Raw genomic sequence first — 25272 nt, forward strand, 5'->3', positions numbered from 1 at the left:
GGTCTGCACTTGACCTTTTTCCTTATTGCTTTTAATATTCTTTCTTTGTTTAGTGCATTTGGTGTTTTGATTATTATGTGACAGGAGGAATTCCTTTCTTGGCCCAGTCTATTTGGGGTTCTGTAGGCTTCTTGTATGTCCATGGGCATATCTTTCTTTAGGTTAGGGAAGTTTTTTTCTACAATTTTGTTGATGATTTTTGATGGCCCTTTAAGTTGGGAATCTTCTGCTTTGCTCTATACCTATTATCCTTAGGTTTGGTCTTCTTATTGTGTCCTGGATTTCCTGGATATTTTGGGTTAGGATCTTTCTGAATTTTGCATTTTCTTTGACTGTTGTGTCAATGTTTTCTATGGTATCTTCTGCACCTGAGATTCTCTCTTCTTGTATTCTGCTGGTGATGCTTGCATCTATGACTCTTGATATCTCTCCTAGGTTTTCTAACCCCCAGGTTTGTCACCCTTTGTGCTTTCTTTATTGTTTCTATTTCCATTTTTAGATCTTCATGGTTTTGAAAATTTCCTTCACCTGTTTGATTGTGTTTTCCTGTACTTTAAGGGATTTTTGTGTTTCATCTTTAAGGGTTTTTAGCTGTTTACCTGTGTTCTGCTATACTTCAAAGGAGTTATTTATATCCTTCTTAAAGTTTTCTATCATTATCATGAAAAGTGATTTTAGATTCAAATCTTGCTTTTCTGATGTGATGATGGACTTGATCTGTTGGGAGAATTGGGTTCTGATGCTACCAAGTAACCTTGGTTTCTGTTGCTTATGTTCTTGTGATTGCCTACCGCCATATGGTTATCTCTAGTGCTACCTACCCTGGCTATGTCTGACTGGAGCCTGTCCTTCCTGTGATCCTGGTTGTCAGAACTACTCAGAGTTCTGCTGTCTCTGGGATCCTGTGATTGTGAAATCCTGTGATTCTGGGATCCTGTGATTGTGAGATCCTGGGTGTGTCAGAGCTTCTGGGAGTCAAGCTGCCTCTGGGATCCTGCGATCCTGCAATCTTGCAATCCTGATATCCTGTGATTCTGCAAAACTGCAATCATGGGATTGTTAGAGAGCTTTGGAGTGGAGCTTCCTCTGGGTGTTGTGGGACTGACTGTGGATTTTATGCTCAAGGTCTGCTCAGGGCACGGATGCAGACCAGAAGGAACCTATGACACTGGTCACGTGGAGTTCCTGGGTGTCTAGATCCCCTTGGTCCCAGTAACTTCCAGAGTTGTGTTGTTGGTTTTCTATGACACAGAAGTGCACTATGGGACCATCTTACCTATCTCTTAGTTTTCTATGTGGGAATTGAGAATAGTCAGGCTTCTTCCAAACCTGCTTCTCTTGTTTGTAATTCCATGGTTTTCATCTCATTGTTTGCCAGCTTATATTAGGGTGGAAATTGTCAAGCGGCTTGCAGGGAAGTGAAGAGAGCAGGCAGTGATCCAGCTGGACCTGGAGGTCAGGCCCTCTGAAAGTGTGACCCTGTTGGGTCACCTCAGGAACCTCAGTAAAGGCAGCTTTACATGGTCCTGTCACCTCCACAAAGAGTTGTGGTCTGCTGTCAGAATCTTCTGAAAGGGGTGGGAAAAATGACACAGAAAACAGGGATGAAATTGACAAATTTAGCTTCTGGATCATCCAAACATCATGAAGCTGCTCCACATCAGAAAACGCATCTTTATGGTGATAGAATGTACAGCAGAGGGAGATGTTTTGAGCCACAGAAGGTTGACAGTTTTCAGGAGGAACAGGCTTAGCACATCCACACGCAGATAATGTGTTCATTTCACTATGACATGAGAACACCTTCACACAGGGACATGAAATTGTATGTATTTGCCTGGCCATCAAAGGTCCTTATGGGCAATAGTTCAAGGGTGGTAGTGGTACAGTGTGTGGTGTGGTGACACCAGATTCCCAACATATTATGTGTGGCAGAGAGGGACTCTCTACTGGATCTGATCATAGCACTGTATGTCAGGTAGTATGGGGTGGGGTGAGCAACAGGACTTGATCTCCTACAGCCTTACATTAACACCCTATATACTACATTGTTACTTCAAGTACCTGAAGTACAATCACCATATAGATTTCTGGACATCAGTCCTGGCTAGACAGCAGCTGTTTTGCTGTCTCATATACAATGCCAGGTGCCAGAACCTGTTAGGCATTCCCCTAACCACATTGCCACCAGAGATACAGGGACAGGTATTAGGACTTGCTTGTCATTCCACCCCCTGCCATTAACCAACATATACTGCTAGATTCACATCTTTCAGGACACCTCCTCTCCTGGCGTATACCCTAGGTGTAATGCACTGTTAAATAGCACTTGTACTTGTAGGCACCAGGAATTACTGTACAACCTCCCCAGTGCCTTGAATACATTGCTAAGTATTGGGCCATGCACGACTTCCCACCAAACTCCACACTAACTGCTTGGTATTGAAGCATGCTGAACAGGTCACCAACATATGCATCACATTAGTTCTGTGTATCCGGTCTTGATCCCTGAAAAACCTCATATTGACTGATAGTCATCAGGCTTTGATGGATACTCCCTGACACTGTACCATCAACTCACGGCTTTGTCCTGGGCCATGCTTGACAGCCTCACATTAATGAAGCTCACATGTCCTTCTCGGTGTCAGGACCCTCTTAGACATCAGCCCCAATCAGCTCCTACTACAACATTAGTTATCAGGCCCTGATGGAGACTCCTGTACTCCTGTCACAGACTATAATCTACTATGTCATAGGACCTCCTGGATAAACTTAAGACATCAGTCTTGATGGGCTTACCCTCAAGAGTCTGTGTGTGTACCAAGCCAGCACGCTGTCCCCTAGGCCAAGCTGTGTGGCAGTGTCAGTGGGATTTCTAGTAATGTCAGGTACGTAGCACTGTGAGTGGAGTGGTATCCTCAGGGAAGAGGTGTTTAGGAGGGCCTAGACACCTGAATGCTATGTAGGTAGGTGGCTTTAGTTGTCCATCCTTGCCTGAATGGACAGCCTTGCCTGAAAATAGCACTGTGTGTGTGGGCACCCAGCATGGAGTGATAAAAGCAGTGTATTTAGGGCTGTGGATAAGGGGAAAGGCGAGTGCAGCAGGATCTAGGGCCTAGCAGTAGTTTGTGATAGTGGAGGGGAATTCCTAGAGGGCTTCAAACCTCAGTGTGTGTCATGTGGATGTTGGAGAGTGTCCAGAATGATCTCAATATGGCACTATATGTGGGGCTTCATCAGGGGACAATCTAAAGGGACTGATTGCTTGCTTGTGTTTTTCAGATAGCAGCAGGGAGTTGGTGTGGTCCAGTAGCATCTGACATCTGCTATAGTAAGTGGTGTAGCCACTCTGGTGTGTTGTCCTTTGAGTCCTGACACCTTAAACATCACATTAGTTCTAGATGAGTGTGTCCAATCCTGTCTGAAAATTATCATTGTATTTGGGGCAGCAGCATGGGAGAGTGGATAATATAAACTTCTAGGTATCAGTCCTTGTTGACACCTCCCTCACAGATACACCATATACACTGGAAGCTATCAATGTCAGCTGCATATACCTGGATGAATACAACCTTCCTTAACTCAGGACCTAATGGACCCTACCCTAAATAAACTGGTAGATTGCATGCGCTGCTGACCTACACTTAAAGCCCTATATATACTGTCATAAAACTGATGCTGCTGGAACCCTAGCTGCACTATTGGGTATTGGGTTTTTATCCGATCCTGCTGTACACATTCCCTCCCTGACCCCATCACTCATAAAGATGCTGCTATGTTTCAGTCTATGCTGGTAAATCCACTGTACCTCACTCCACATACAATACTAAGTCTTATACCCTGTGAGACCCCCCTACCTCACATACATTGCTAGGTATCAGACCCTGATGTTCCTAACCTCCTGTGTTCACTGCTAAGATTTGGACTTGTTAGGAATTCAACTACCAAACTCAAGGCACTCTGAAGAATCAAGAGCCCCTCCTCCTGCCACCAGTGTGCTGTGTAAGTGTCAGGTCCTACTGGACATACCCATTACACAAAGTGTGGAGGGACAGAACCTAGGGAGTCATGCTCCACTTTACCCAGTCATTTCCTTCTTCACACATTGTCAAGCCATGGTGGACACTGCCCTGCTGTTTTCCCATAGGAACTCTAGGTATCCAGCCTTTGCCCAGCTGCCCAGCTTGTCCCATGTACACTAGTATATCAGAGCCTATTGGATTCCCTTGATCCCTGTAGCTAACTCACATCCTCTGCCAGTTCTCAGAACATACTGGGAAGCCTGATGCACACTTCCATCCTCTGCTACTTTACTGTTGTGTTTCAGGATTTGTTATGCATCTTCTGACAAGCCTTCCCTCCTTCTTTCATAGTTCCATTCCTAGCAGCATAGGGGAGCAGCAGCATCATGGTATCATAGCTAGCAGCGTTTGTGTTTGTTTGTGTGTGTATATGTGTGTGTGTTGCCAGGTTTATCCTGCTGGTCCTCCATTGCACAATTATTAGGCTGAACAGTCATGTCTTCTTTTTTCCTCCTGAAGCTGCAACAAAATTCCTGAACAGGATGGGAAAGTGTTTCAGCTGAGCCTTGAGAGATGAACGTACCTTGGCACCTGTCCCCTGGATGGGACAACTTGAGGAAGGGCCATCCATATTCCCGTTCCCTACCCCGGACACTGTTAATGTGCATGTGAGGGGTAAGTCCACCACCAACTCTCTATCCCTAAAGGGCTTTCACTGTCCTGAAGTAGTGTGAAGTAGAACTGTGTAGGCCCAGCAGGTCATGTCACTGATGTAGAAGAAATTTAGAGAGCAGCATGGCAGATGCCTGCTGTGTGGACTACACTGATTGTCTAAATGCAAGACAAACACCAAGGGTCCTCCTGGCAGTGAGTGAAAGAGAAACTAAGCAGAGATGAGTCAAAAGAGAGGAGAAAGGTTTATTACCTGAAGGGGATGAGGAGAGCATTGGCATCCTATTTGGGAAGCCACATCCTGTTCCAGCAAGTAAACCATGGGCACTTCACCCCATGAGCCTGTGTATATGGGTAGAAGTGTGGGTCTATCCCTGCACATGCTCCATGCAGGAAGACACTAGTGCCCTGAGCATGCTCAGTATAGGAGTTCACTAAACTCCTAAGCATGCACCCCACTCCTGGGCATATTCAATTTATGTTCATGGAGCACATACCCTAATAACATAAATGACAGACATTACCTTTTAGCAGATTACAGAAGGTGCCTTCCTTGCAGTGTGTCTAAGACTACCACAGACCATAGCTAAGAACACCACAATGAACACTGAGACTTGTTGCCAGTTCCTGGGCACAGGGCACATATGGACCCGTTTGAAGTTTGAAGCGGTTTCTTATAGACTTCATGTTCAAGTAGTGTTGGGAATCTATGTACAATTCACTCAGTGTAAGCAGCAGTCACTGATCAAAACACTATAGCATTATATAGTTGCTTCCCCTTTTGGCCTTCTGGCCTCATCTCCTTCCTATAAGCCAGTGGTTTCCAAATTTCCTGACTCTGCAAGTTTTTGATACAGTTCCTTATGATATGGTGACACTTCAACCATAAAATTACTTCATTGCTACCTCCAACCTGTAAATATCGTACTGTTATGAATCATCATGTAAATATCTGATATGCAGGATATCTGATCTACAACCTCCAAAGTGGTTATGACCCTCAGGTTGAGAATTACCACTATAAGCATCTCTGGCAGGGATATCAGCTTGGCCCTGAAACCTGAGAGGGCCTCCTGTCTGCCGCAGACCCAGTGCCGCAGACCCTCTGGGTCCCTGTGTCTGTGTGGAATGAGTCTCTGGAGCAGATGGACAAAGGGTAGGATTAATTGACAAACAGACACACACAGGAGAGGTTTTGTAGAATCTGAATGTAATCTCTATTCGAGCATTAGACTATTTTATATTACAGCGAATTATCAGGAGCTACAAATCACAATAAGACAAGGTACACTGAAATTTACCAGATACAAAAGAAAGGAATTTGCAGGAACTAGATAAATGTTTACAATAGAGATTAACAGCCCTGCCTTGATCACCCTAATGCCAGGCAAGAATTTCACACTTTAGTGTTAATAGCACCAGGGGATTTTAACTCTTGACAGGCCTCAAGAATAATGTAGTGTCACAGACTCCTAAATTCCTAGGCCTTGCTAAATCTTATCTTTTCTTGAGAATCTTCATTATCAGGAGAGTATATCAACTAGCTCTTGCCATGGAATGTAGCCTGTAGTAAAGATTTTTATCTCAGTGAGATTCTCAGGCTCTTTCTGCAGACCAATTGAGCTAATGGCTCTGTCTATTGTAATGCTTAATTAGTTACTGAATAGGTTAAACTCCCTTGCTGTAATCTGGGATCTTGGAACACTAGGAGAGGCTTTAGCTATGTCAGAATTCAATCTTAAAAGGCACTTATAATAAGGTAATACTAAATAGAGAGCACGTGGATCCATACTCTAGACTAACTCGGGAGTGGAACATTAATTTTATGGGTTAGGGGGAACACCAGACTCCAGGAGGGAATTTCCATGAAACACTTTTCCTTGTGGGCAGCTTCCAAGCTTCTGCTTGTCAAACTGACCCAACTGGAGAGCTGGCTTTCACCAGACTTCAGGAGGGAGCTTCCGTGAAACTCTTTTTTTCCTCATGAGCAGCTTTTAGGCATTCCTGCCTGACAGGCTGACTCGACCGGAGTGCCGTGGCACATGTCCAATGGTTGAGCACATCTCCATGCCACAAGGCTCCATTCTCTGTGATGAGCCATCTACACTGCTGAAGTGTGATGGTGCAGGGACAATCCCAAGTCTACTTCCTCCTTTTCCCAGGGTGGATCCTCCATTCTTGTGGTGGACAGATTGTGTTTAGAGGACATTAACCAGCCTGTGTACTCAGGCTTTCCTTAGGTAAGACACACTGTTCTTGTGTTAGATAGGAGGCTAGTTCCAGGATGGCGCTACAAACAAGGCCCCTGAATAGAACCTAAATGGAAATAGTTGGGCCTGCTCAGGGCCTTCAGAACAGGACATAAATTAGGGGTTTCAGTCCACTGATGGCCAAGATTGAATGGCAGTGCAGTGTCAGACCCCAGGTTCATTAGCTCGTGTCTAAACAGGATGCAAAAAATGGTGATGGACAGCCTCAGTACCCCTCAGGTGCTTTCTGGTTCCCCTTTCCTCCAATGAACTCTTCACCTATGGGTATATTTAGACCCTTGCGCATAGTTTTGTTATCTATCTACATCTATATCTATATCTGTATCTGTATCTACATCTACATCTATCTATATCTATCTGGCTCCTTTTGGGCAGGTCCAGTCAAGAGAAGAGAGGTCCTGCCGCAACACTACAGGGCTGAGGAGGATGGTATGTGTTGATGAACCAAAAGAAACACACACAGCCTTGAGTCTTGTTGAAGCAGACACTCAATTTAATGATATCAGCCTCTCAGTTATATAACTTCATAACATTGGGGGATTTTTGGTGGGGTAAGATGATGTAGGAGGCAGGGGAAGGGTGATGGAGGGTATGGAGTGACTGACAGGGCCAATGGCATAACTCTACATCAACAGAGGTAGGCCAGAGAGGCAACACCAAAGAGGTCTTGCTGAGTCATCACCATATGGAAGTGTGTGAGACAGGTCTCAAAATTCGAGCCAGGCTCGAGGTTGGTCCTCAAGGCCCAAACCAGGACCAAAATGGAGCCTAACAATATAGATGACATTATAGAACAGATTTAATTCATGGTAAAATGTGCTTTCAAGAGACGAACACCCCTGTCCTTCATGTGCCCACTCTGAGAAAGGCCCAGGAAAAGGGTAAAGTGACAGGAGAGGTGTGAGTTCATTCTGCTAGGCCCACTTGTTTTGTTTTGTTTTTTAATTCTTTATTAGATATTTTCTTTATTTACATTTCAAATTTTATCCCCTTTCCTCATTTCCCCTCTGAAAAACCCTCTATCCTCTACCCCCGCCCCCACCACCACTAACCCACCCACTCCTGCTTCTCTGTCCTGGCATTACCATACACTGGGGAATCAAGCTGTCATAGGATCAAGGGCCTCTCCTCTCATTGATGTCCCACCAGGCCATCCTCTACTACATATGTAACTGGAGCCATGGGTACCCTTTGGTTGGTGGTTTAGTCCCTGGGAGTTCTGGTGATAGTGGTTGGTTCATATTGTTGTTTCTCCTATGGGGCTGCAAACCCCTTTAGCTCTTTTGGTCCTTTCTCTGGCTCCTCCACTGGGGACCCTGTGCTCAGTCCAGTGGATGGCTGTGACCATTCACTTCTTTGTCAGGCACTAGCAGAGCCTCTCAGGAGACAGCTATATCAGGGTCCTGTCAGCAAGCACTCGTTGGAATCCACAATAGTGTCTGGGTTTGGTGACTCTATATGGGATGGATCCCCAATGAGACAGTCTCTGGATGGCCTTTCCTTCAGTTTCTGTTCTCTGCTTTGTCTCAGTATCTCCTCCCACTGGTATTTTGATCCCCTTCTAAGAAGGATTGAAGTATCCACACTTTGGTCTTCCTTGTTTTTGAGCTTCATGTGATCTGTGGATTGTATCTTGGGTGTTCTGAATTCTGGGGTAATATCCACTTATCAGTAAGTGCATACTGTCATGGACCACCCCAGCTGTGTATGGGGGTCCCTGGGATGTGGGTTCTCAAGGCCACATGGGTAAGGATTAGGTGGTGACAAACAGAAACAAACACAGAGGCAGTTTGAATCTGAGCGTACATTGCAGCTCTTTAGCAGGGACTTTTATACATTAAAAACCAAACATTACATCTCTTAGAAACTGTATCGAGTGAAACAATCACAAATACCAAAAAAATAATTTGGAATATTATAGCACAAAAATATCTCTTAGAAACTGTATCCAGTGAAACAATCTCAAACAGAACAAGTAACATCATTATTAATTTTAATCATCAAACTATAACAATTCTAAAAGGATGTATTCAGTGGAGGCAGTCGTCCAAGGCTAGTGGCATATTTCCATGAGCAGGTTAAGAAATCTTTAAAGGTCAGTGCTCTTTACCGCTGAGATAACCTTCCAGCCCTATATTGTCAATTATTATTTAACAACTAACCTCTGAATTTTTATAAACCTTCAACGCATAAATTTAAAATATTTTAATTCTTTCTAATTAAGGCTTTTTTTTTTCTTTTTTTTTTTTTTTTTTTTTTACCATATACCAAAATCCACCCCTGATGACACATGAGTAGCCATGTGAAATTTTATTGTTGGGAAAGATTTTTTTATTTTTATTTTATTTTTTCTCTTAATTTTTTAAAAAACAATTCATATTGCAAACAGATATTCTCCCATTTTGAGTAGAAATCTAGAGTTTAGATTAACAAATAATCCAGACACTGAGTCCTGGAACTGCCATAGAGAGGAGGTTTGTAAGAATGATTAGCTTCTAAGTTGGATGCTTTACAACCTAGTCATGAACAGTCCAAGAAGAGAAAAGCTATTTGGCAGAATGAGAAGTGATCTATAATAAATGATAATTATTAGGAGAGCTATCAGAACTGAACAATATATGTACATTTTAGAAATCTTGCTTACTGTTATGTACAGTGTATGATAGGATATTGAGTGGAATTTATTTTATATTTTTATTAGGTATTTTCTTCATTTACATTTCAAATGCTATCCCAAAAGTCCCCCATACCACCCACCTCACTCCATAACCCACCGACTCCCACTTCTTTGCCCTGGCGTTCCCCTGTACTTGGGAATATAAAGGTGGCAAGACCAAGAGGCCTCACTTCCCAATGATGGCCGACAAGGTCATCTTCTGCTACATATGCAGCTACAGACAAAAGCTCCGGGGTACTGGTTAGTTCATATTGTTGTTCCACCTATAGAGTTGCAGACCCCTTTAGCTCCTTGAGTACTTCCTCTAGCTCCTCCATTGGGGGCCCTGTGTTCCATCCAATAACTGACTGTGAGCATCCACTTCTGTGTTTGCCAGGCACTGACATCACCTCACAAGAGACAGCTATATCAGGGTCCTTTCAGCAAAATCTTGCTGGTGTATGCAATGGTGTCAGCGTTTGGAGGCTGATTATTGGATGGATCCCTGGGTATGGCAGTCTCTAGATGGTCCAGGCTTTTGTCTCAGCTCCAAACTTTGTCTCTGTAACGCCTTCCATGTTTGTTTTGTTCCCAATTCTAAGAAGGGGCAAAGTGTCCAGACTTTGGTCTTTGTTCTTCTTGAGTTTCATGTGTTTTGCAAATTGTTGTCTTGAATCTTGGGTATTCTAAGATTCTGGACTAATATCCACTTATCAGTGAGTACATATCATGAGAGTTCTTTTGTGATTGGGTTACCTCACTCAGGATGATGCCCTCCAGGTCCATTGATTTGCCTAGGAATTTCATAAATTCATTGTTTTTAATAGCTGAGTAGTACTTCATTGTTTAAATGTACCACATTTTCTGTATCCATTCCTCTGTTGAGGGGCATCTGGGTTCCTTCCAACTTCTGGCTATTATAAATAAGGCTGCTATGAACATAGTGGAGCATGTGTCCTTCTTACCGGTTGGAACATCTTCTGGATATAGGCCCAGGAGAGGTATTGTGGGATCCTCCAGTAGTACTATATCCAATTTTCTGAGGAACCGCCAGACTGATTTCCAGAGTGGTTGTACAAGCTTGCAATCCCACCAACAATGGAGGAGTGTTCCTCTTTCTCCACATCCTCGCCAGCATCTGCTGTCACCTGAATTTTTTATCTTAGCCATTCTGACTAATATTATTTGGGGATTTGATGTTAGAAGGGTGGGGTATCTAACAAATCCTTATATATGACAGTGTACGAGAGATGGTGGTCTACCAGGATATCTTATAACTTGAGTATGGGTGAGCTCAGGGCTGTGTTTGTCTTCCTGAGACATTTACCTAGTACCATATTCTGACTTTGGGAACCCTGGGACCTCAGTGCCCATGATCTTTTAGTGGTTAGGATCACCCAGGCCATCATGAGATTATCAAGGTTTCTCTGTGACCCACACAGCAGGAGGCTGTCAGTCTTTGTGGTGAAGAGCAAGGGTCCTTTAAACTTCATCCATTCATGACCAAAGTTTTCAATTGAGAACATTTTCAGAGGAACTAAACTGTGTCTCTATTTGTAATACTGATGAGTCCATCAAATATTTACTTCAAATAATCCTTCATTTGTTTGAAAACAGTATTGTGTGAATATTGCTGTAGTATTTCTTAAAGATGAAAACCATCTTCACACAAGTGAGATGCATACTCTGATTCATTTTTACATAAACAATGAAATGTTGGATGAATGTTTGACAAGGATCCTTGATACCTACAAGTTTATAGATGGTGAAGCTATGCTGGTATCCAGTCAGGGTCTGAGGCTGCGCCAGGCATGCTCTGACACCTGTTAGTATATACATGGTAGCAGTGAGTGGCAGCTGAGATTTAGGGTTATATAGTAGGATGGCAGTTGTGGTAGAAGGGTGTCCAGTAGGGTCTGATATCTTGAATTCTATGTAGGTTGTCAGTTGACCTAGTTGTCTAGGAGGCCTGACACCTGTAATTTTAGAAAGGATGGCAAAAGTGCTAAGTCTAGTTAGTATGGCTTTAAAATAAATATTTTGCTGTCCGTGTTGTAGGGACCATGTTCAAGAAAACCTTGCTCCTATCACAGGATGCTGGGTAGTGTCCAATAGGGCAAGGTAACATTGTATGGAGGGTTGATGAAGGTTGTCCAAGAGAGTCCAGTGCATAACAATGTGTATGTGGTGGCAGAGACAGGGGAAGTATCCAGGAGGACCTGATTCCTAGCAGTCTTTGTGTGTTTGTGTGTGTGTGTGTATACTGTTGTCATGTAACCTAATGTGTACCTGAAACATGGCAGAGGACTACCATCATGGGAAAACACATAAGAGTAAGTGTTGGTTTGAGATGAAGGAGGGTGAGGACTTGATACCAAGAGGTATGTTTGAATTTGAAGAGTCTAGGGATAGTGAGCCCAGCAAGGCCAGCCAAACACATGTGGCTTTGGGTTCAACAGAGGTGCATATCTTGCGAGGTCTGCTTCTAACAGTGTTTTTCGGTAAGATACCTAGATGTGTATATGTGGCCATAACCCCCATTGTTCAGTTGGGCATGGATGCTTAGTGATCTATGTTGGGTGCAAGAAGAACATTTGTGTAGAAGGCTCTAATACCTGTCATTGTATTTGAAATGACAGCCTGGAAGTGTTGTCCAACAAAGCCTGATTTCTAAAAATTTTGGTTGGAGGGCAGTACATGGCAGGCCAGCAGTAGTACAAGGGAGGCCAGTGTAGTTTGGGTGGCAATGGAGAGGAGATAACACCAAAGACCATATGTTTGGTTTGGGAGAGGGCATAGATCACTGGAGCCTAGCACATAGTTGTGTAGGTACGGCTCTAGAGTATTGTGCAACCCATTCTTACACTTACACACCGTTGTGATGGACAGCATGGAGGTGGTGTCAGTCAGGGATGATTTCCAGCAGGGGTTGTGGTGGTGATGGGGTGTGTTAGAGGGACTGACACCCTGCTGGGTCTTTACTAGAGTAGCATTTCTGTGCACTGAGTGTACTTTATCTCTGTCCTCCTTACTAGCCTAAGGCATTCTCTGGCTTTAATAAAGAGCTGCAAGCCTATATCTGTGCAGAATACAGAAGGTGGAACTTATGGGACGAGAGAGGAACTGTGGGAAGAAATCTGAGGTGGGAGGGATTTTCCAGCCAGAAATGCAGGAAGTCAGATGTACTGAACATGAGGTTATGAGACATGTGAGAAATGTGAATTAGAATAAATGGGTTAATGAAGTTATACATGCTTGTTGTGGGGTAGTAAGCTAAGGCCCAAGCTACAATAAACAAATATACGTTTCTGTGTCATTATTCATTACCTAGAGGTTTGAGAGTCCAGTGATAGTTATGCGAAGAAATTCAGGAATTTTCAGTGAGTACAGGCTTGGGGGTGGCTTGCCACGCATCAGTGCCTCTTGAGTGTTTTAAAAAGGAATGTGGTTATACCAGGGTTGTTCATTAGCAGTGCCTGCACAATGTGTAGAAGACCAGGGGGTCTGATAGCTAGATGCTTATGTAAGGTGTGAGGTGTGTAACAATACTGGATATCTAGCTTTTTTTTTTTTTTGGATTGCAGGAGGGACATACTGAACCTGATATGTTTCATACTCAACGCAGCACATCAATCATATACTGCCATGTAAGAGGCCCTCCTGGATGCCGTCAGCCTGGCACTGTTTTACTACACTGTAAGAGTCTGTGTCTGTGCCATGGAGGCATGTCAGTACGTTGTACTGATATGGAGGTGTCCATGAGAATCTGATGAAACACCTGGCTGCTGGCTGCCCCCAGTGGTGTGTGTAATAGGTCCTGATTTCTAATAAATTCTGTGGGTGGGGCGTGTGGATGCTAAGGATAGTGTATGCTGCTACAAGATGGCAGGGCACATAAGACTGAGATGATTTAGCCTGCACACAAAGCAGGAGTTTTGCAGCTAATGTTCATTAATTGGGAAAGGGGTTTTGCAGGGGCAGTATGGGGTAGTTAGCAATTTTCTCTAGATATGTTTTTGAAAGTGTGAGCTCTGTTGTGCATTTTTGCAAACACCAGTTTTCAGTGGTGGGGTCAGCTGTATTTCCCCTGCAATCCTTAAACAGCTGGCTTCCTGGACATGTGAGCTCAGTTTATGGAACCTGCTTTCGTGGAGATTCTTTTAAGAATCATCTACCTTGCCAGGAAGTGTGGCCCAGGCCTTTAATCCCAGAACTTGGGAGGCAGAGAAAGGCAGATTTCTGAATTCAAGGCCAGCCTGGTCTATAGAGTGAGTTCCAGGACAGCCAGGGCTATACAGAGAAACTTTGCCTTGAAAAACAAATCAACAAAAAGAATCATATACCTTCTTTTTTTCTCTCAGGAGAGTGGAATGAAGTTAACCTCTGCTTTATTCTCACAATCTATGAGTCTGGACATCATGAATGAGGAGGTGGGAGGTGAGTGCTGGCCTGGCTTGAGCATTCTGCCATAGATGAGATTTGGGAAACAGCATTCCTGTGACTTGTTTGCTGACTAGTAACTAAAAAAGACCAGGAGGGTCTTTGATAAGTGGTGGGTGCTGTCCTTGGGTGGGTTCAGGGAGTGGAGCATGCAGAGAGGATGTCTGCTTGGGAAGCATGAAGGACAGCCACTACACCCTGCTTTCAGGTGCTTTGGGAGATGTGGTGGCCTAAACAGCTGTTGCAGCAGGCTATGCACTCATCCAAATGCTGATTATTCCTGTCTCCAAGTTGGTGTCAAATAAGAATCCTATTCCCTGCAAGCCCGAGTTTATTGTAACTGGCATGGGAAGAGGACAGGCCTTCACTTGGCTGTCCCTCATCTTCATGAGCAGAGGCCTGGGAAGTCCAGCTGGGAGGCTGCAGTGGAGCCAGGCTGTCAGCCATGCTTGAAGTGTACTAGTGTAGGGATCACCATGCCTCTGGTCACCCTCATCTCATGTCTTCTGGACCTGAAAGCTGGCATATCTCTGTGTAAACAGCAGCTCTCAGCCCTGGGTTGGCAGGGTCCCACTGTCCTGTGCTTGGCATGAGCATCAATGCTCTGGAAGACGCTGCTCTTCCTTCCTCTGCCATATTTTTCAAAAGCAACCAGGTTCAGGGAAGGGGAAGCACTCACCCAGGGTCTCTTAAATTCCAGGTCTGTATCTAGCCTCCTGTAGCAGACTCATCTCCCTCCTGACTTCCTCATCTAAAAGTGTGGCTGTGGATTCGAATCCAGTCTTCTGAGTTGGTGATGCCAGGTGTGCCAGAGATTTGCTTGCCATGGGACCAGGAGGCTCTGCTCTTACATGTTGCAAAATACTACTATACAACAGCATCCAGGTGCTATTGCTTCCAGGTTCATGTCTCCTGATGAATCCCAGGCTTTTGCACACAAGCAAAGAATTCATATTTCTCTCAACAATTAATTAAAGAGTAGTAGAGTGAGAACCAGGTCTCCTAGTAATCCCCACTTCTCAACATAGACACATTGGACACCTATTCTCAGCTATGAAAGAAGGCAGGCTGACACTGTGATGGTCTGGAGATCCCACACTCAGAGCCCCAGGCTATGAGTCAGGCCTGTTAGAGACTCTTTCCTCAGAGTCCACAGACAAAGAGATGCCTGGGTGGGCATGTTATGTAAGTATCTTTCTGTATACCTAAAACCCAGGGCAAGTCTTTTGAAAACAGTCTTTGATTACCTTGTGTGATCCCATGTTTATATGTAGGTATAAGAAACTCCTGAGGACATAGTGACAGGTCCTGCTGCACTGATTAGTGCATACACATATACTCTACAGTGTATGCAGGCCTGAGGGTCAGACAGAAAGTTATGCCAGACTGAAAGGCGTTCCAGATGCATCCCACAATAGGAACAAAATGTTTATTTCTCCAGACTGAGAAGTGCCATAGAATCTTGTAATCTTGAATTATGCAGTGTGTGTGTGTGTGTGTGTGTGCATGCGGGGGGCGGGGTGTATGTGTGTGTCCGTGTGTGTGTGTGTGTGTGTGTGTGTGTGTGTGTGTAACACTTTATGTCCTTCACAGCATTATCTCAGCGGACAGTTTGTCAGACATTTTCAATTACCCTGGTGGTGAGGCTTTCTGGAGAGCTTTGTTCTGTTCATATTTTTGATTTCTGTCCGTTTTTGGTGGGGGGAGGGGGCTCTAGGGTTGTTTTCAATGGAGGAACAGACTTTGTTTGCTCTGAGGTTCTTGTGACACTCTCCTTTATGTTCTCTGAACCCATATGGTGATGGAACAACCTCCCAAAGAGGTGGGCTGAAAGGAGTTAACACTGAGAGGATAAAAGATGAACATCCACACCAGGCTTGCTAGTGAGGTGGGTCTCTCACCATGCCTTCTCATCTTGTCTGAATCACTTAGGTTGGGTCCTAGGCACTGAGCCTCTCTCCCCACTGTCTGTCTAATGGACGCCTTGGGGCTGCAAGAGTCTGGATTCTGAACCTCCCAGAACCCTGTGCAGCACTCCTGGACAGTGTGTAGTGATTGAGACACCCAGACCCCAGGCCAGCACATGCCCTATGGAACACCCTAGAGAAGCAGAACTCTCCCCTCTTTCATGTCCTCTTATTTCCAGGCTCTGCCAAACGTGCACATTCTGCATAGGAGAGAAAACACAGCACATTTGTCTTTAGGGACTTGGCTTATCACATGGAGCATTATCCCTACTTCCACCTACTTTCTGGAAAAGGACCAAATGTCATTCTTTTTTTTTTTTTCTTGCTTATTCCCTTTAATAGACCAGAGTTAACAGCCATGGCTAATGGGATATCAAACCAATAAAAGGAATGAATGAAACATGTCGACCATTTTTCAAATGAGAACAAGTCAGTAAGTGAGCAATTAATATTGTAAAATGCCGTGTTAGAAGGGGCTTTAAAGACTAATTGTTATTCATTCCCAAATACCAACATTTAAGAAAGCCTCTCCTTTTTTTTTTTTAATCATGATTTAAAAGGACAAAATGTCATTCTTAAGGCTACACACTTTTTTATCTTGTTTATACTTTACATTTTTAATTTAAGGATGTGTGTATTTAAGGCTCATTCCATATTCATGAAGGAAGTGATCTTGATCATGAATCTGATGTTTAAAATGTGTGTTGAACTATCGTGAAGTATCAAGCCATCTTGTTAGGTTTTCACATTTTTACATGGAAATTTTGACATAATATCTGGGTAATGTAGTTTTAATTGCATATGTGTGTCTGCATACATGTGAAAATCAGAGGACAAATTGTGAGGCAGATCTCTAAATCCACTATTTGGGCTTGAGAAATAAAACTTGGGTCATCAGGTCTGGTGGTAACCAACTCTATCCATTGAAGGTCCACCTATTTTCACTTTATCTGATTTTGGTTATAGGGTAATATTGGCTTTCTAAGACACATTGGGAAGTGTCCCTTCCCTTCCATTTTATGGAATTATTTTAGGAACTTTGGTGTTCTTTAAACTTCTGGAAGTTTTCATTCAAGAATATTTGTGGTCTTGAGCACTTTGTTGATTTGTATTTGTTTATTAATATTTCTTCATTGCCTTTTACTGATCTATTCAGGCAATTTATATGTAATTGGAAATTTACCCATTTCTCCCTCATTCATAATGGATTGTGTCATAGGTTTCCTATATCTATTCTACAGATTCTGAGATCTCTTATAATGGTTCTTAGAGCCTTATTGTATCTGCTATAGTATTTCTGTATCTATAGTTTTATTCTATATATTCTCATTTGTTTAGTTGTGGTAATTCTTCCTCAGTTTCACCTGATTTTCCAAGGACAACACATTTTTTTCATTGTTCATTATCGTCTGTTTGGTTAGGTTCTGCTACTGCTTTAGGGTTTTTTTGTTGTCGTTGTTGTAGTGTTTTTTTTTTTTTTAATGTTATTTTTCTATGACCCTGAAGTGTACCGTGGAACCATCTTAACTCCCTCTCACTTTTCTATGTGTGAAACGAGAGCAGTAAATCTGTTTCCTGACCTGTTTCTCTTGTGTGAAATATCATGGTTTTCATCTCAGTGTTTTGTCAGCTGATGTTAGGATGGAAATTGTCAAGCAACATTCAGGCAAATATACAGAGCAGGCCACAATGAAGCTAACATGTAGACCAGGTCCTCCAAAATTGTGCCCCTTTCAGATCATCTCATCTTCATGACCCTTGACAAAGGCTGCTTTCCTGAGCTGTACCATCTCAACAAGGAGGTGTAGGCCACTTTCAGAAGACAGGAAAGGGGTAAGAAAAATGACTAAGTGAACCTGATTGAGATAGGCATCCAAATATAACGAAGCTGTTCCATGTGATCAAAACCAAAAACCATATCTTTACGGTGCTGGAACAGGCTGCCGAGGGAGATCTGGTGAACCACACTGAGAAATAGGCTGTGTACAGGTGGAACAGTCATAGCACTTCCTCGCACAGATGATGTGTTCTGTTCACTAACCAATGAGAACAGCGTTGCACACAGCAACATCACATTGTGTGAATTTGGCCTGGCTATTAAGTCTCCTGCAGAGAGAAGTTCAAGTTCTGTGGTGGGAGAGTGTGGTATGGTGAGGCCAGGTTACCAGCATATTTTGTGTGGCAGGGAAGAACTTGCCAGCTGAAACTAACCATAGCTCTCTGTTGGCAGGTGGAGTTGCACATGGTATGCAACAGGGCCTAATAACCCAGAGACTTATGTATGTACTGAGCATGCACCTCCCTCCCTGTTAACACCCTCTAGATATTTGCTAGCTCAAGACATGTAGGACACTCAATAGATTTCTAGATATCAGTCCTGCCTTGACAGCATCTCTTCTACTGTGGCATGTACAATGCCAGGTACCAGAACCTGCTAGACAACCTACTGATGACAGTGTCACCTGAGATACAGAGATAGGTATCCTGTCCTGCTGGACATTCCTCCTCCTGTAATGACCCACATATCATGGTAGAGTAAGGTCCTGCTGGACACCTCCTGCCCTGACATATTAAAAGAAGTAAAAGTTTATCAGATTAAGTGTCAATAGCATTTCTTCCCCTGGGGATGCTAAATATCTCTCCTTCTTCCTCAGCTTCCAGTGACACACGCAGACAGGATCTACTCTGGGAACCAATGAGTGTATAGGGTTCACTTAATGAGCTTAGGGTGGTGATTACCCACAGAGGTGTGGGTGTTTCTCCCTGCAATGCTGCACCAGAAAAGGTAGTACCCAGTAGTTTGATTTCTTCTATATACATCTATGTAAGTTGGAGTTCCCCTGCCCTAGTCTTCCCTGGGATATACACTTCAGACCCTCTGCAAGGCCATGTGCAACTAGGGAGGAGTTGCCTACAACATGAATGGGTGGCAGTAAGGACTTCCTTCCTGGTTTGCACATTCACCTCTTGTATTTGTACACCAATCTGTTAGAAGGAAATAAAGGAAAAGTTTACACACACACACACACTCCACACACAACACACATACACACAAATACACATATCTCACAAATATATACTACACATAGATGACAGAGCGCATAGAAGTTCTTCTCTATTTCTATGTACAAGGGTTTCACTGCAATGCTTATGACCCAGTTATGTCCCAAAGTCCATATCCAGGGACATATCCAGGGAAGGGAGTTTCAGTGTGAAGTGGGCTGGAACAGGGATAGCACATGTCCATCCCAATAGCAGATCTTATAGGAAAATTGCAGAGAGGAAAGCTCTGTGAAGTGAGCAAAGTAGCTGGTTAGCTGTTCAATATGCAGCAGTCAGTTGTTTTTCTGTATATCAGAGAGAACTTTAAGTTAATGTTATTTGACCGGGTGTAATAGTACATCTATTTTTACTTTCCAAAGCATTTTTTTTTGTTTTGTTGGTAAGTTTTTCATACAATATTTTATTCATATTCTTTCAGTTCCTACTCCTTTTCCCAGAATTCTCCCTCACGACACATTTACTTATATATTTTTACGTTAAGGAGCACAAAACAAATCCACATAAATTATAGTGGTCGAGTGGCCATAATTTTAAAACATGACTTGCATTTACAAAAATATATAATGCAAGTTGGAATCCCTAGAAAGTTTTACAATATTATGTAAAGATACATTTAATAGTTCTAAACTTAAAATATTAGCATCATGTTTTTCTTTAAAAAGAATCAATTTTGGTGGTGGATAGATGGCTCAGTGGTTAACAGCACTGACTTCTCTTCCAAAGGTCCTGAGTTAAAATCCCTGTGTGGGGGCTCACAACCCTCCATGACAACATCTGATACCCTCCTCTGGAGCGTCTGAAGACAGCTACAGAATACTTACATATAAAAAAAGAAATCTTTGAAAAAAATCAGTTTTGTAGTGATACTGGTTCTGGTAAGTGATACACACTCTAATGTAATGAAAATGAGAATTCAATATACTATTAAATGATTTAAAATAATCATGATAACATTTAAGGTTTCTCTTTTTCTCCTTAGAATTTGACAGCTATACAAAAATAAAGGGGAAAATGAAATTATTTTGAGGAATGAACTAGTTAAAGTCATTTCTTACAATGTTAGGACATATGGGACAGGAGAGGTGGCTCAGTAGTTCAAAGCACAGGCTGCCTTGGACAGGACTAATGTTCAATTACCTGCACTAACATGGTGGTACACAGCCACCTGTAACTCAATTTCCAGGGGAAAGTTCTTTGAATAGGATAATTTCTTGCCAGGATATACAACCAATGAAGGGCTCACAGCCAAAGTATATGCTCCTCTAAATTGCAGAGAAAGACTGCTAGTAAAGTGGGAGAGTGCTCAAGGCTCAGCATATGTAATAAATCACAAATATAAAGTCACCAAACATACTAAAAGTTTCTAACCCCACTGGCAAATACTAGTTACTGAAGTGAGTGGACTTGGGAAAATATGCTTCAAAGGACCAGAGACAAAGCCCAGCCATGTGCCAGAGGAAGCCCCTGTACTCCTGAGCTGGAGCCCAAGGAGTACACAAGCTGTTAATACCAACATGCATGGAGGAACCTTCCCCTGCTCCATCACTGTAGGACAGAAACAGCTCTGCTCAAAAGCAGGAATGTGAACCAGGGATCACTTCCTTTCTGGGATGGAGCCATGAGCACAGAAGGATGAGCTCGAGAAAGGAAAAGATTCTTTATAGGAAAAACTCAAGTTTATTACCAGGAGGCACAGGGGAAACAATGACTGGGCAGATGGGACATCTTTTAGAAACTCCTGGTGTGTGAAGGCATGGGTGGCCTGAGCCACCTGCTCCTTGATCTACTCTGGTCTACTGGGTGTCAGAGGTTCTTTGGCCAGCAACACCTGAGTGCCACTGGATTCCAGTTCTCCTTGATATTGACTGGATGGTTCTCTTTGGAACTAATAGGGCAGCCAACACGCATTCCTTTCATTGTACTTTGATGTGGGTCAAAGGCTTTATGGGTAAAACCAGGCTCCTCTTTGTCTCCAATTTGTGTGTATCTGAAGGAACGGTGGCAGCCCCTCAGGACTTCTAGGTGGACAGTGCCCCAATCCAAACTTGATCCTAATTTTGCCAGGTGTACAGGCTCTCTGGACAGCAAGGACTGGCTTGTGCTTGTCTCTAGTTACCCTGTAATTACATGGATTTTCATTCCCCTTGGTTTAGGTAACAGCTTAATGCCCATTTCTTTTTTCACTTGCTTTGTATGTTGTTCACAGGCTCTCTGGGCATCAACTCCTGAGTGCAGTTTGTCTCCACTTCCATTGTATGTAAATGGACTGTTGTGCTCCTCTGGGCTGTCCTGGCCACAGCTCATCCTGCTTTGTGCTCTGCTATGGTAGTGTCATACAGACCTCAGAAGTGTGGTTTGAGGTACCCAGCTTGGATCTCAGTGATTCTACTTTGTACAACTCTTTTACCTTTGATTGGTCCCCTTCAGTGTTCTCTAAGATCTGTAACAGAATATTCGCTAGGCATGTATTTTCATCTAGCATATGGTAGATGGCCTCTTTTATTGTTACAACCTTCTGTATCTGCTCAGTAGCTGGTAGAGAGCTAGAATTCTTTAGAATATCCTGCTGATCCTTGCATTTTGTGCTAAGGTTTCCACAATGAAAAGAATTACTTAGGATGTTCTCCCAAGAGGACTTATAAGTAGCCTCTCCCTTTTCTGGTATCCAAGTCTTGGCTGTATCCTTGAGCTCGATGGAGCTCGGGATGGAATCACTTACTCTCACATGCCTTTCTCCCTGACTTATGCCTGTAGATCTTAGGGTGCTCTGCCTCTGTTCATGAAGGTGAAACCCGTTGAGATCCAACACTTATATTTGATCCTTTGGAACACTGATGTCCTTAGTTTCGACCCTTTCCTGTCTCTTCAGGAATACATCACATAAGCCCTGGGAACTCTTGGTGTTTTTGCAACTAGCCTGGAAGCTGGGCAGAGTCCTGCCAGGGCAGGCTGACCTTGGCAGGGTGGACTCTACTGGGGCCAACTGGATGGTGACTCACAGGCCAAGCTCTTGACTGCAGTTTTGAATTCAAAATATTCTGACTTAAGTCCTGCGAGTATTGTCAGGTAGGTATTTGTAGATTTGCTGGGAATCTGTTGGCCCCTAAAGACCCAAAGACCCTGAGACTGATATTGATGTCCTGGCACTTGTGACTCTCAATGGATCCCAGACTTACTCTCCATGCACGAGGTAGCTCTTCTTTCACCTCCACTGTAGTTTGTTTGGCATCTGAATGTCTGACTCTTTCTCCAAGGCCTTCCATTGTCATAACCCTGAGGTGATGTCTTAAGTCCACCACCTGAAAGCTCTCCTGTGTTGCATGCTTGGCCATTTTGCGATTGGTACTTGGCTTCTGACTGCCTTTTCCAGTGCCTCGGATGGTCCTGACCTGTTGGGGATTTGCTGCCAGGAAGTAGGAAGCAGGTCTCTGAACACTCAGGTATCTCAGCAATGGATCTGGATGGGACTTTGTGGCCCCATGGCTGGAAGCAGGTGGAGGGGCTCTTTGGGTCTCCTGAGCCTCTGCAGTTGAGTGTATAAACTCACCTCTCTCTACTCTCACAGCAGATCCAGTTTTCATCCTTGTCCTCCTGGATCCTGTGATGGAAATTTTTCAGGACCCTGGCAACCTTGAAATCACAGATGTGTGAGGAGGGATCCACAACCTGGGGGATGTTTGAGGCTGGAACTCCAGGTGGGGTCAGATGCCTTGCCACAAGCATCTGCAGATTGGGTCTCCCGTGTTTCACTGGAAGCTCTGTGATGTGTGATGCTGGCTTCCTTTCTGTCTTTGCCTCAAGCAGGCAATAGTGCTCACCGGGTTTCATGTAGGGCCACTTTTCTGTTTTCAATGCAGGTTTACTAGGACCAGCTCATTCCCAGGTCTGCTGCTTGCTGTACCAGGCACCTTTTGTGTACCAACACCAAGGTCCTTCTTGGTGGTGTTATGCACATCAAACTTTGCTATGTCCTTCTTTAAGGGAAGCCCTGTAGGCACAGACCCCTTCCATTTGCTGGATTTGTAGGGTTTGGCTTTGAAGATGGAGGGCTGGGCAGTCTGGGAGAGTTGAGGCCTGTTCTTGCAATAATGAACATTGTTTTCTATGAAATGTCCCTGAACCTGGGTTGGTTTCGTGAAGTGGAGGAATCTGAATATGGTTCCTTGTTGTTCTTCCATATTTGTTGCATATTGGTTATTCTCTGGCTCCTTGTGGTGCTGAATGCTCCGGCCATGCTCAGGTTGGATGGTGGCTGGCCCGATACCTTTAGAATATATGATGCCCAGGGAAAGTTCTCAGTGGGCTTGCTAATAGCTTTGATGTTTTTGCTCATCATAAGCTTTGGTGTCTTTTGAATACCATTCATGTTTCCCAGGCAGGCTTTCAGCTGATAAGCATGCCTGTATCCCTTTCTCACTGGTAGCACATGACACTACATAGGCCCTACTTTTCAAACAAGGAGGTGTTTGTTTTGGGGTAGATCTTGGGAGGATTTTGTTTTCTTGGACTTGTTTCTCACCTACCTACTTTTGTGTCACAAGTTGATGAGGTACTGGCTGATCCTGGGAATGCTGTGGAAGTCCTTTAGCCTAGGAGGGAGCTTCGTCAGGGCCACAGGCATCAATAAACCTCACAGATTTATGTTTTCCCAAGGAAGGGCTTCTGAGCTTATGCTCAATAGCCACAACTGATTTAGAGATAATAGAAAATGTATCCCAGAAAAATCGACTAAGATTCTTTTGGATAAGATCCTCCAGGACGCTGAGGTAAGAAAACAGCTGAGAGAGATGATGATGATCCATTTTCTGTCTGAAGTTCTAAAGGGTTTGGTGTGAAGCCCAGGTAAAGTTGTTGTTGGACTGCCAAAGACAGGAGGCCAAAACATCAGCCCCAATCAGAGGATCAAGAGGCCCATCCGTCTGTGTAAATATGACACCTCCATCGCCTACATATCCTATGCTTCTTAGTCTCACATCCAACTAAGATGCCTTCAAATCCCACCCTGCATAGCATATCCAGAATGAATATGCCCAGAGCCTGAGCCCACATTCTGGCATGAAAATTCCATAGGACAAAGATGTCTTACATTCCCATAGTTTGTGGTGGAGTCTTGGTCTCTTCCGCATTTTTCCCTCCATCTATACAAACTGGAGTTAGTTAAGTAGTATCAGGATGTGGAATGAGAACACACAGGAGTGAGGCATCCTCTGACAGTCTGCCCTCTGACAGTTCCTTACCCCATTCCTCCTTCCACATCTCCATGAAGATATTGCAACATCCCTCCCCACCCCACTCCACGGGGACTCAAGTGTCTCCGGGTTAGATACATCTTCTTCACTGAGGCCAGACCAGGCAATACTCTGCTGTATGTGTTGGGAAGCTCATATCAGTTAGTGTATGCTGCCTAATTTGTGGCTCATTGCCTGAGAGATCTTGGGGGCCCAGTTTGTTTGAGATTGCCGGTGTTCCTAGGGGGTCACACTCTTCCTCAGCTTCTTCCAGCCTTTCCCTAATTCAACCACAGGGGCCCCAGCTTCTGTCCTTTGGTTCACTCTAACTGCATCTGCCTCTTTCAATTGCTTGTTGGGCCTCTCAGAGGGCAGCCATGCTGGCTTCTGTGTGTAAGCACACCATAACATCAGTAATAGTGTCAGGCTTTGGAATGTCCCCTTCAGATGGATACCAATTTGGGCTGGTCACCTGACCTCCTTTTCCTCCATCTGTTCCCGTTTCTTGAGAATAGACATTGTTTAGATCTGGAAATCCCCTACTCTCCCCCTTCTCCTTTCCCCCCTGATAGCCTACAAAAACTGGGACCTCTTTCCCCTTGAGGTCGACTCCTCTACCCCTGCATGGGATATGAGACTGCCGATGTTCCTATGGGGTCACCCTCTTCCTCAGCTTCTTCCAGCCTTTCCCTAATTCAACCACAGGGGCCCCAGCTTCTGTCCTTTGGTTCACTCTAACTGCATCTGACTCTTTCAATTGCTTGTTGGGCCTCTCAGAGGGCAGCCATGCTGGCTTCTGTGTGTAAGCATACTATAACATCAGTAATAGTGTCAGGCTTTGGAATGTCCCCTTCAGATGGATACCAATTTGGGCTGGTCACTGGACCTCTTTTCCCTCAGTCTGTTCTCCATTTTTGTTCCTTCATTTCCTTTAGACAAGGAGAATTCTGAAAC

At 43.9% G+C, this 25272-nt stretch overlaps 1 long non-coding RNA gene and 1 pseudogene across 4 annotated transcripts in view; one reads left to right on the top strand and one right to left on the bottom strand.

Moving 5' to 3' along the window:
* The window catches only part of LOC147000975 (uncharacterized), a 240714-nt gene that overhangs the window by 46433 nt on the left and 169009 nt on the right, over positions 1-25272 (top strand). The window contains exons 6-11 of one of the 4 annotated variants that reach the window (XR_015045430.1): positions 3283-3331; positions 4542-4697; positions 7340-7393; positions 13205-13421; positions 13982-14057; positions 14761-16376. This is a non-coding gene — a long non-coding RNA (uncharacterized LOC147000975). Of the gene's footprint in view, positions 1-3282; positions 3332-4541; positions 4698-7339; positions 7394-13204; positions 13422-13981; positions 14058-14760; positions 16377-25272 lie in introns of those variants that run through there. The other 3 variants (XR_015045428.1, XR_015045431.1, XR_015045429.1) reach the window with 3 other exon arrangements.
* Positions 21203-24346, bottom strand: LOC147000977 (uncharacterized; annotated as a pseudogene).

This window comes from Mus caroli, unplaced genomic scaffold (assembly GCF_978045245.1).
Source record: "Mus caroli unplaced genomic scaffold, Mus_caroli_1 scaffold_15, whole genome shotgun sequence".
Taxonomy (NCBI): domain Eukaryota; kingdom Metazoa; phylum Chordata; class Mammalia; order Rodentia; family Muridae; genus Mus; species Mus caroli.